The sequence below is a fragment of the Bufo bufo genome (genome assembly GCF_905171765.1).
Source record: "Bufo bufo chromosome 1 unlocalized genomic scaffold, aBufBuf1.1 SUPER_1_unloc_6, whole genome shotgun sequence".
Classification (NCBI taxonomy): Eukaryota; Metazoa; Chordata; class Amphibia; order Anura; family Bufonidae; genus Bufo; species Bufo bufo.
Genome location: NW_024399968.1, coordinates 57,308 through 69,251, shown reverse-complemented (window position 1 = coordinate 69,251; position 11,944 = coordinate 57,308). Strand labels below are relative to the sequence as shown.

Sequence of the window (11,944 nt, the reverse complement as noted above, 5' to 3'; positions counted from 1 at the left end):
TTGTTAACATGACTATAATTACTAATAATTGTATTTTAAAACTAAGGGATTACATCCTTTCACTATTATCTTGCAGACTATGTTGTCAAAGGGATATGATGATATAAAATGCCGTTTTGAGAAGCAAACAATAGTGCGGAGAGAGGCACGCCGGCTGTGGCAGCTGCATGGAAATGTGCATTCAAAAGAGGCAATATTAAAAAAATGGTCGGACATTAAACGACACAAAATGGATCTGGTGAAAAAGGTCCGAGACAAAAATTGTCCAGGTACGATGCTTACATTAATTTTATATCACCCACCTATTGTTATTTATGTGTTCAGTTATGCAAATAAGTTTTTCTATCCCTTTACAACTAATTATTTACTTCAGTGTTGTCGAACCGATGGAACGGGTGCTAGAGGCGGCACTCTCTTTGGGCCGCATACCCTTGAAAAGGTCTAAGGCGTACTAATCGGCTTTACACATTCCCTACCATACAGCTTCGCAGGCACACTATTAACAGCACAGTCAGCATATTGAATGTAGGCAGCTGTTACAGCAAAATGATAATTGTGTGTAAGACAGACTATACTGGTATTCTGGTACAATGGTAACGTTGGAAATTTGCAATAAATAATTTAGTTGGCTTTCTCTTCTGCCTAAAAGTTCTCCAGCACGAATTTGCTAAATGTTGGGACACGTAGCTTATTTTCCCTTTAAAATATATACATACACTCACAAAGAGATACAGATATATGATGTAAAACCTTATCCAATGTCAAAACAGGTGACTTGGTTCACCTCATTGGAATAACCCTGCAACAGTACCTTGCGAACCAATACCCCCCGCTACCTCATCCTAGCTATTAACGTGTTCAACTGTAAACCATCTGAAAGACTTCATTCATAGTTTCATCTAACACCAAATCATGTGAAATCAAACATAGGGGTAATCATTATCCCATCCAGATCCCACCATAGATGAATTTGTGTACCGTTAGCTTTTTTTTTTTGCTTTGCTTTTTTTTTCTTGGTATTTTTTAAAAATTTGTTCATTACAGGGGTGCCTCTTCCTAAAGTTAGAGCGAAGCGCTCTAATAAGAAGAAGGTGGTGGAAGAGGAGATGGTGGAGGGTGAGGAGGATGAGCAGGAAGAGGAGCAGCCAGGAACATCAGGGCATCAGGCCCATAGCCCACCTGAGGCAGAGGAGGTGACGGTTCAGGAGGATGAGGAGGAGGAAGAAGAAGAGCTGGTGACCACCCCCCGCCAGGAGGGTAAATATATTCTGTTGATGTTTTAATTAAAAAAATGTCCACACACACAAACAGGTGACAGTTTAGTCTTCACCACAGGCAGATTTGATTCAAGAAAAAAATTATAAACAAGTTCAAGTTCAACCTATAATTGTTATTCAGACTTCAGATATTACATACCCTAAAGTCCCCCACTTTGCATTCACTCCAAGCAGTGTAACAAAAAGATTAGTATATCACCACTCTTTAGGGTCTGTCAGAGACCATGCTCATTTCTCTGCAGGTTCAGTTTTCACATCTCCTGTCCACACTTGAAAAGAACAGCATTTTTAATCCTAACTTTATTTAAAAGGCTTGATGGAGTACGGGAGTGACCTGTGCCACTATATCTGTCTGGGCACTCAGTCCAAAAACCCGGACCCTAATTAATTCAGCGTAAAGTTTTTTTACAGCTAGCTGATGTTACTGGTGTACAGATTTCCGTAAAGTATCAGAATGAGGCATACTGTTTAATATTGGATGTAACGAGCATCCAATATATAAAAATTTTATTAGACTAAAAAATAAAGTGCACAAAACAATATTAATATTTATCTAAAAAATGGTGTAAAAACTATGAAACTGTCAACAAAGAACGTACAACACACAACAGTAATATAAAACATGAACACTATAAAGTTATTAATATACAATAAAAAATTAACTTAACTACTAAGTCCATAAACCAAAAGTCTAAAGAACTATTATTAATCCTAACTAAACCAATATATAATGGATTAACATAGTAACATAGTATAAAAGGCCGGAAAAAGACATTTGTCCATCCAGTTCGGCCTGTCATCCTGCAAGTTGATCCAGAGGAAGGCAAAAAAAAAACTGTGAGGTAGAAGCCAATTTTCCTCACTTTAGGGTAATAAATTATTCCTTCCCGACTCAAATCAGCCAATCAGAATAACTCCCTGGATCAACGACCCCTCTCTAGTAGCTATAGGCTGTAATATTATTACGCTCCAGAAATACATCCAGGCCCCTCTTGAATTCCTTTATTGTACTCACCATCACCACCTCCTCAGGCAGAGAGTCCATAGTCTCACTGCTCTTACCGTAAAGAATCCTCTTCTATGTTTGTGTACAAACCTTCTTTCCTCCAGACGTAGAGGATGTCCCCTCGTCACAGTCACAGTCCTTGAGATAAATAGATGATGGGATAGATCTCTATACTGACCCCTGATATATTTATACATATTACTTAGAACTCCCCTCAGTCGTCTTTTTTCAAAAGTGAATAACCCTAATTTTGATAATCTTTCAGGGTACTGAAGTTGCCCCATTCAAGTTATTACTTTATTTGCCCTCCTCTGGACCCTCTCCAGCTCTGCTATGTTTGCCTTGTTTACAGGAGCCCAGAACTGTACACAGTACTCCATGTGTGGTCTGACTAGTGATTTGTAAAGTGGTAGGACTATGTTCTTATCACGGGCATCTATGCCCCTTTTGATGCAACCCATTATCTTATTGGCCTTGACAACAGCTGCCTGACACTGGTTTCTACAGCTTAACCAAAATTCATTGGTCCTTTTCCATGTCAGTGTTACCGAGTGTTTTACCATTTAGTATGTACGGTTGACTTGCATTATTCCTTCCCATGTGCATAACCTTCCATTTGTCAGTGTTAAACCTCATCTGCCACTTATCTGACCAAGCCTCCAATCTATCCAGATCCCTCTGTAGTAGTACACTGTCCTCTTCAGTGTTAATTACTTTACACAGTTTAGTGTCATCTGCGAAAATTGATATTTTACTTTGCAAGCCTTCTACAAGATCATTAATAAATATATTGAAGAGAATAGGGCCCAATACTGACCCCTGAGGTACCCCACTAGTGACAGTGACCCAATCTGAGTGTGTAACGTTAATAACCACCCTCTGTTTTCTATTACTCAGCCAGTTACTTACCCACACAGACGTTTTCTCCCAGTCCGAGCATTCTCATTTTATATACTAACCTTTTATGTGGTACAGTGTCAAATGCTTTGGAGAAGTCCAGATGTACGACATCCATTGATTCGCCGCTGTCAAGTCTAGAACTTACCTCCTCATAGAAACTGATTAAATTAGTCTGACATGACCGATCCCTCACGAAGCCATGCTGAAATGGCGTTATTTGCTTATTTCCCTTGAGATGCTCTAACATAGCATCTCTCAGAAAACCTTCAAACTGTTTACCCACAACAGATGTTAAACTTACCGGCCTATAGTTTCCAGGCTCTGTTTTTGGACCCTTTTTGAAAATTGGCACTACATTTGCCATGCGCCAATCCTGTGGGACATTCCCTGTCAGTATAGAGTCCGCAAAAATCAGAATTAAGGGTCTGGCTATGACATTACTTAATTCCCTTAGGATACGGGGGTGTATGCCATCCGGTCCTGGAGAGTAGTCTATTTTAATCTTTTTAAGTCGCTGATGTACTTCTTCCTGGGTCAGACAGGGCTTCATCTGCTTTATACACCAAACAATGATTGTCTTTTAAAGTAGATTTAAAATGTATATTTCCTTTACTTTTACAGCAATAAACAACTTATTAAAAGACATTAAAAAAGTGCAGCGGGAACAGTGCCACCAGATGAAAAGGGTGAGGGATGAGCTGACCCTAGCAGAGGAGGCCAACAAAAAGGCACTGGATGGACTACTCCAAAAGCTGGAAGCAATGAAAAAATTGCCTTAATTTTTTTTTCATTTGTTTTTTTGGGGTTATCTTGTTTATAGTCTTAATATTTTTATTTATTTAAAGATTGTTTTATAAAACTTTATTGTTCTATAAAATTTGTTGTGTTTTGTTTTATTGTAACCAATGGGGTTACAGTACGGACAATTTAATCTGGGCCTAATTTATTATACAAATATCAAAAAAAATATATAAAAAAAAAATAATCAAAAAGTAGTTACGCCTTTAACCCCTTCACAGATTATCAGGTAAAGGTATGTCATTGCGTGACAGGGGATGTATTGAGCGGGCCTCTGCAGTGAGCCCGCTCCATACGCACTATCTGCCGGCTATATGATACAGCCAACATCCGGCCGCACTAACAGGAAGCGACGATCGCGCCGCCCCTGCCATTCAACCCCTCAGGTACCGCGATCAAGGCTCATTGCGGCACCTGTGACATGTGCGCCTCCATCTTCCTTCCAATCGGAGCCACTGCAGTGAAATTGCGGGGCTCCGATCGGTTGCCATGGCAGCATGGACGCTGCTGAAGCTATTCAGGCCTGACATGGCTTTCTCCATACTGAGCTATGCACGAGGCATAGCGCAGAATGGAGTGTGTAAAAATCCTATTCACCGTAATAAATCTCTATTATAGTGAATAGAAGATGGGATCAATTAGCCTATGGGGGCTAATTGCTGTAAAAAAAAAGTTAAATAAAGTTTAATAAACAACACTATATTAAAAGTTAGAATCACCACCCTTTCCCAATTTTACATAGAAAACAATTTTTTATAATACAAAACATGGTAAATTAAATGGTGTCATTAAAAAATGCATCTTGTCCCGCAAAAAAAACTGACTTTATATTGAAAGTCAATGGGGGACGGATCCGTTCGAAAATTGAGTCATATTGTGTGAAATTGAAACGGATCCGCCACCATTGACTTCCATTGTAAGTCTGGACGGATCCGTTTGCCTCCAAACGGCCAGACGGACACCAAAACGCTGCAAGCTGCGTTTGGGTGTCCGCCTGCTGAGCGGAGCGGAGGCTGAACGACGCCAGACTGATGCATTCTGAGCGGATCCGCATCGACTCAGAATTGATTGGGGCTGGACAGATGCGTTCGGGGCCGCTTGTGAGAGCCTTCAAACGGAGCTCACAAGCGGAGCCCCGAACGCAAATGTGAAAGTAGCCTTATGGTCGAGTGTTGCTAATGCTAGATATTGTTCTGACATAACAGTGAGAATAATTTCTTCTTCATCCTTTTGAAATAAAATTTTGCCCATTTTCGATCGCCGATCGATTCCACCCTGCTTCTTGCAATAATACACGTTAAAAAGTTGAAATCGCAATTCGATTATTATAACTTGAATTCATCGAATTGTGATTTCTACTTGGACCTTGGTTGAATTAGCGAATATGACGAATGTATTCGTCATACTCCACAAAACGAAGATAACAAAGTATTCTGCATCTTCGTTTTAGCTACCTATTCATCAACTTCGCTAATTCTAGCAAGCCAATCATATAGCAGTCTACTATAGAGACAGCCAAGTTTAATTCGCTATGCGATTATATGACTTTTTTCTTTTTTTTTTAATAAATAGAATAATTATACCTGATAATTATTCTATTTATAAAAAAAGCTAAGTAATATAATCGCATAGCGAATTAAACTTAGCTGTCTCTATAGTAAACTTTCCTATATGATTGCTAGAATTAGCAAGGTTGTTGAATAGATAGCTAAAACGAAGATGCAGAATACTTCGTTATCTTCGTTTTGTGGAATATGACGAATACATTCGTCATATTTGCTAATTCTACCAAGCCAACCATAGTAAACCACTGAAACCAGGTCCAAGTTGCAGCGCTGTTAAAATCGAAAATCGATTATCAAAACTTGAAATAATCGAATTGCGATTTTACACGTAATTCTCAAATCCGACAGTACATTCTAGTATATGGAGACGTTCCCATGGTGATGGGGACGCTCCATGAGCACGGAAGTCGGCAGAAGCGGCAAAGGGCAATGACTGGAGCAGCCAGGAAGACAGGAATACAAAGGACAGGCAAGAGCAACTTTAGGAAGTAGGAAATAAAAAAATATAACAATAAAACAAAAAAAAAAAAATCGAATATTCGAAATATCGAATTTATATCACCATATTCGAAATATTCGCGAATTAACGAAGTGCCGATATTTGCTAAAAAAATTCGATATTCGAATATTCGCGCCCAACACTATTCAGTACATAAAGGCAGCTAGAAATCTGTTGTTATTAAATGGAGTGTAACTTTTTACACAAAGAGGAGTTATTATGGCAGTATGTTTGGTATCTAGCAACTTTGCTATGCAAGTAGGGTTAACATTTCTGCGTTTTTCCACTAGAAAAGTATCTGTATACTTTTGGCCCCTACATGTCTCCCTTCTACTAAATCTGCGGTTCAACCCCCTGTTGTCATGCTTTTTCTGTCCCAAGTAACACAGGAGCAGAGAGACAGACTACAGGAAGTTGGGGGGTGTCTATCTATCAAAGTGTGCTCCTATTTGCTCACCGGTAGCCTGCCTCTCCTAACAGCCAAACATGCAGCAAAGCAGCAGCTCATGTAAGTAAACTGAGCTCTTCCAGCTGCTTAGTTCTGTGTCATGTCTCTCACTGCTATGCAATCCAGACATGACAAAGAACTAAGCATCTAAAATCAGGCTTTTGCTTTCCTATACAGTGCATGTAGGGAAGTGTGGGAATCAAAGTATTTCAGTTCAGTACTATTAGACTGACATCTAAGGGACAGGCCCCCGGCTATGGAGAAAGCAGAAAATAGCGCAGCAGCAGCTGCAGAAATAGGGGGCACAGAATTGTTGGGCAATGAGAAAGCAGCATAGTTTGCAGTTTTTGGTGAAGGTTCAGGCACGCTTTAAGCCATTTGTGCCGGTTTAACATTCGTACTTCTTGTTTGTTAGCAGTTTCTCCTACCTCCAGGCCGATGCCATTGTTCTAAAAGGGCCGCTGAATCAGGGTCGTGTGATCCATCCCGACCACCAGCATTTCCTCGTTAGTATAGTGGTAAGTATCCCCGCCTGTCACGCGGGAGACCGCGGTTCGATTCCCCGAAGGGGAGGCATTGCATTTTCTTTGTATAAACGACTATGTTAAGAAAGAAAGAGAAAACATTAAATAAACCTGTAGAAATGAGACAATGTGCGTGGCAGGGTGTAAGCTCCTGGCTGGTTAGCTCAGTTGGTTAGAGCGTGGTGCCAAGGTCGCGGGTTCTATCCCCGTACAGGCCATTCTGTTTTTCACCTCTATGCAGTAAAGGTGGTTTAACAAGTAAAATTGTGGCAGCAAATAGCATGCGTATAATTTCTGCTCACATATAGCATAGTGCCATCTCAGGGCACGCTGTGTTCATGTAAAGCACTATATCCTTATGTTGGAAAACATAAGAAATGTTTGGATTTCTTACGTTAGTCTGTTTTCCCTTAGTCCTAACAACATCACAAGTATCCCTCCCTATCTTATTTTACTTTATAATTAAAAACTGCATGGGTGGGGTTGTAGTCACCATCATGGTAGTTGGAGAGGGCAATTAATTAGTCATTTGATTATTTAAATTCCATCCGTCCTACCATTTCACACGGGCAGAATTACCCCATTGTTGTGCTGCTGTTAGGACTAAGGGAGAAAAAGATTGCTACGAACAGTACATAAAGGCAGCTAGAAATTCAGTACATAAAGGCAGCTAGAAATCTGTTGTTATTAAATGGAGTGTAACTTTTTACACAAAGAGCAGTTATTATGGCAGTATGTTTGGTATCTAGCAACTTTGCTATGCAAGTAGGGTTAACATTTCTGCGTTTTTCCACTAGAAAAGTATCGGTATACTTTTGGCCCCTACATGTCTCCCTTCTACTAAATCTGCGGTTCAACCCCCTGTTGTCATGCTTTTTCTGTCCCAAGTAACACAGGAGCAGAGAGACAGACTACAGGAAGTTGGGGGGTGTCTATCTATCAAAGTGTGCTCCTATTTGCTCACTGGTAGCCTGCCTCTCCTAACAGCCAAACATGCAGCAAAGCAGCAGCTCATGTAAGTAAACTGAGCTCTTCCAGCTGCTTAGTTCTGTGTCATGTCTCTCACTGCTATGCAATCCAGACATGACAAAGAACTAAGCATCTAAAATCAGGCTTTTGCTTTCCTATACAGTGCATGTAGGGAAGTGTGGGAATCAAAGTATTTTAGTTCAGTACTATTAGACTGACATCTAAGGGACAGGCCCCCGGCTATGGAGAAAGCAGAAAATAGCGGAGCAGCAGCTGCAGAAATAGGGGGCACAGAATTGTTGGGCAATGAGAAAGCAGCATAGTTTGCAGTTTTTGGTGAAGGTTCAGGCACGCTTTAAGCCATTTGTGCCGGTTTAACATTCGTACTTCTTGTTTGTTAGCAGTTTCTCCTACCTCCAGGCCGATGCCATTGTTCTAAAAGGGCCGCTGAATCAGGGTCGTGTGACCCATCCCGACCACCAGCATTTCCTCGTTAGTATAGTTGTAAGTATCCCCGCTTGTCACGCGGGAGACCGGGGTTCGATTCCCCGACGGGGAGGCCTTGCATTTTCTTAGTATAAACGACTATGTTAAGAAAGAAAGAGAAAACATTAAATAAACCTGTAGAAACGAGACAATGTGCGTGGCAGGGTGTAAGCTCCTGGCCGGTTAGCTCAGTTGGTTAGAGCGTGGTGCTAATAACGCCAAGGTCGCGGGTTCGATCCCCGTACGGGCCATTCTGTTTTTCACCTCTATGCAGTAAAGGTGGTTTAACAAGTAAAATTGTGGCAGCAAATAGCATGCATATAATTTCTGCTCACATATAGCATAGTGCTATCTCAGGGCACGCTGTGTTCATGTAAAGCACTATATCCTTATGTTGGAGAACATAAACAATGTTTGGATTTCTTACGTTAGTCTGTTTTCCCTTAGTCCTAACAACATCACAAGTATCCCTCACAATCTTATTTTACTTTATAATTAAAAACTGCATGGGTGGGGTTGTAGTCACCATCATGGTAGTTGGAGAGGGCAATTAATTAGTCATTTGATTATTTATATTCCATCCGTCCTACAATTTCACACGGGCAGAATTACCCCATTGTTGTGCTGCTGTTAGGACTAAGGGAGAAAAAGATTGCTACGAACAGTACATAAAGGCAGCTAGAAATTCAGTACATAAAGGCAGCTAGAAATCTGTTGTTATTAAATGGAGTGTAACTTTTTACACAAAGAGGAGTTATTATGGCAGTATGTTTGGTATCTAGCAACTTTGCTATGCAAGTAGGGTTAACATTTCTGCGTTTTTCCACTAGAAAGTATCTGTATACTTTTGGCCCCTACATGTCTCCCTTCTACTAAATCTGCGGTTCAACCCCCTGTTGTCATGCTTTTTCTGTCCCAAGTAACACAGGAGCAGAGAGACAGACTACAGGAAGTTGGGGGGTGTCTATCTATCAAAGTGTGCTCCTATTTGCTCACCGGTAGCCTGCCTCTCCTAACAGCCAAACATGCAGCAAAGCAGCAGCTCATGTATGTAAACTGAGCTCTTCCAGCTGCTTAGTTCTGTGTCATGTCTCTCACTGCTATGCAATCCAGACATGACAAAGAACTAAGCATCTAAAATCAGGCTTTTGCTTTCCTATACAGTGCATGTAGGGAAGTGTGGGAATCAAAGTATTTTAGTTCAGTACTATTAGACTGACATCTAAGGGACAGGCCCCCGGCTATGGAGAAAGCAGAAAATAGCGGAGCAGCAGCTGCAGAAATAGGGGGCACAGAATTGTTGGGCAATGAGAAAGCAGCATAGTTTGCAGTTTTTGGTGAAGGTTCAGGCACGCTTTAAGCCATTTGTGCCGGTTTAACATTCGTACTTCTTGTTTGTTAGCAGTTTCTCCTACCTCCAGGCCGATGCCATTGTTCTAAAAGGGCCGCTGAATCAGGGTCGTGTGACCCATCCCGACCACCAGCATTTCCTCGTTAGTATAGTTGTAAGTATCCCCGCTTGTCACGCGGGAGACCGGGGTTCGATTCCCCGACGGGGAGGCCTTGCATTTTCTTAGTATAAACGACTATGTTAAGAAAGAAAGAGAAAACATTAAATAAACCTGTAGAAACGAGACAATGTGCGTGGCAGGGTGTAAGCTCCTGGCCGGTTAGCTCAGTTGGTTAGAGCGTGGTGCTAATAACGCCAAGGTCGCGGGTTCGATCCCCGTACGGGCCATTCTGTTTTTCACCTCTATGCAGTAAAGGTGGTTTAACAAGTAAAATTGTGGCAGCAAATAGCATGCGTATAATTTCTGCTCACATATAGCATAGTGCTATCTCAGGGTACGCTGTGTTCATGTAAAGCATTATTTCCCTTACGTCCTAACCAGTGGCACAAATGGGGTATTCTGCCCCTGTGGACTGGTTAGGACAGGTGGAAGTTTAATGAATAAATAAAAAAACACCGGCATGCACACGCCCTCCCTGCCCCTAATAAAGAGGGGTGTGACCCTCCAAAGGATGTGTTTTTTTCTGTCCTGCGGACAGGACGGGACGGGTGGTGCACTCCTCCATCCCTCGGTGGAGAGAGTGTTGTTTTTTCCCCCCTTTCTATTCTATTTTTGTATCCCATAAGGGTTTACATGTTCCCTTGGGAACTGCTCCGCTCCTCCGATGCGGCGGAGGGGGTCCTCCGGTTATGCCGCTGGTTGCCTCCCTTGCAGAGAGCCCTGCTACTGTGGGGCTTACCTCCTTTTCCGTGCTGGAGCGGCGGTGACTGCGTCCCACATGTCCTGCTGGGCGCCGCCATCCTGCGGAAGTGACGTCAGGTGACGTCACTTCCGGGTTTTCGCTCCGGCCGATCGGGCATCGGCCGGAGGTGTATTTTCATATTATAGGGCCGTGGGAGGCCTTTTAATGTTTTCAGGGCCATCTCTAGGTCCACAGTATAAAGTTATTTCTTTTTGTTCGTCTTTTAGTTCAAAGATATAAACTCAGAGGCTTACCCCGCCCCCTTGTGGGCGGGGCTTTCTCTTTTGGCACCAACAACCCTATTTAAACTGGATGAAGCTCCAGGTTCAGTCTCCTGGAGCGCAGCTTGCTGTCAACCTTGAGTGTGGTTTGGTGCTAGAGTGTTGTTACCTCTGTGCTGAAAATTCTTCTTTGTGCTGTTATATTGAGCTTGCTAGGATCTTCTGGGTAAAGATCCTAAAGCTTGCGATTAAGCCTTGTCTTCTTGAATTTTGCTAAATTCATCTCTCATTTTAATTTTCAGCCATGTCGTCTACCGGTGACGGTGAGCGAGAGCCCGGCAGGAAGTCCGCGGGCAAGAGGCGCCACCTGCAGTGCCATGACTGTCAGATTGTCCTGGAGGACTCTTATGATTTCTCCCGGTGCCCATCCTGCAGGGCCAAGACCCTCCCCCCGCTGGAGCCATCTGTCCACGACGTGGTCGACTGGGTGAAGGGGTACATGGAGTCCAACATGTCCCAGGTCAACGCCTCCATACAAGAATTGAAGAGTGCCCTGGTCTCCAAGCGTCATCGTCCCTCCTCCCCCCATCGTGCTATGGAGGTCTCAGGGGCTCAGGAGGCGAGAGAGGGTTCAGCCTCTTCCTCCTCGGATGAGGAGGATGGTTTCGCATATTTTTTCCCGCTGGAGAAGGCCCAGCGACTATTAAAATCCGTCCGGTCGGGGGACCAGGACGTTGATCCGGGGGAAGCCTCATCCTCTGCCTCTAGGGAGCCTAGGGCCTTTAAAGCGGATGATTCTCTCCTATCTCTGATGAAAACAGAGTGGAGAAAGCCAGAGAAAGGTCCAGTGTTGACCGAAAGGTTCAAGGCGGTGTTCCCGGTTAAAGAGGATCAGGTATCGTCCTGGGGGCCTGTCCCTAAAGTGGACATGGCTATAGCAAAGTTATCCAGAAGGACCCTGATCCCTTCAGACGACGGGTCAAGTTTGCTGGACCCAA

At 42.7% G+C, this 11,944-nt stretch overlaps 2 non-coding genes across 2 annotated transcripts; both read left to right on the top strand.

Annotated features, from left to right (window-relative positions):
- Window positions 1–8,649: 8,649 nt before the first annotated feature.
- TRNAI-AAU lies at window positions 8,650–8,723 on the top strand. Its single transcript has one exon. It is a non-coding gene; the product is annotated as a tRNA-Ile (tRNA).
- Window positions 8,724–10,136: 1,413 nt separating this feature from the next.
- On the top strand, window positions 10,137–10,210 carry TRNAI-AAU. Its single transcript has one exon. It is a non-coding gene; the product is annotated as a tRNA-Ile (tRNA).
- Window positions 10,211–11,944: the final 1,734 nt, after the last annotated feature.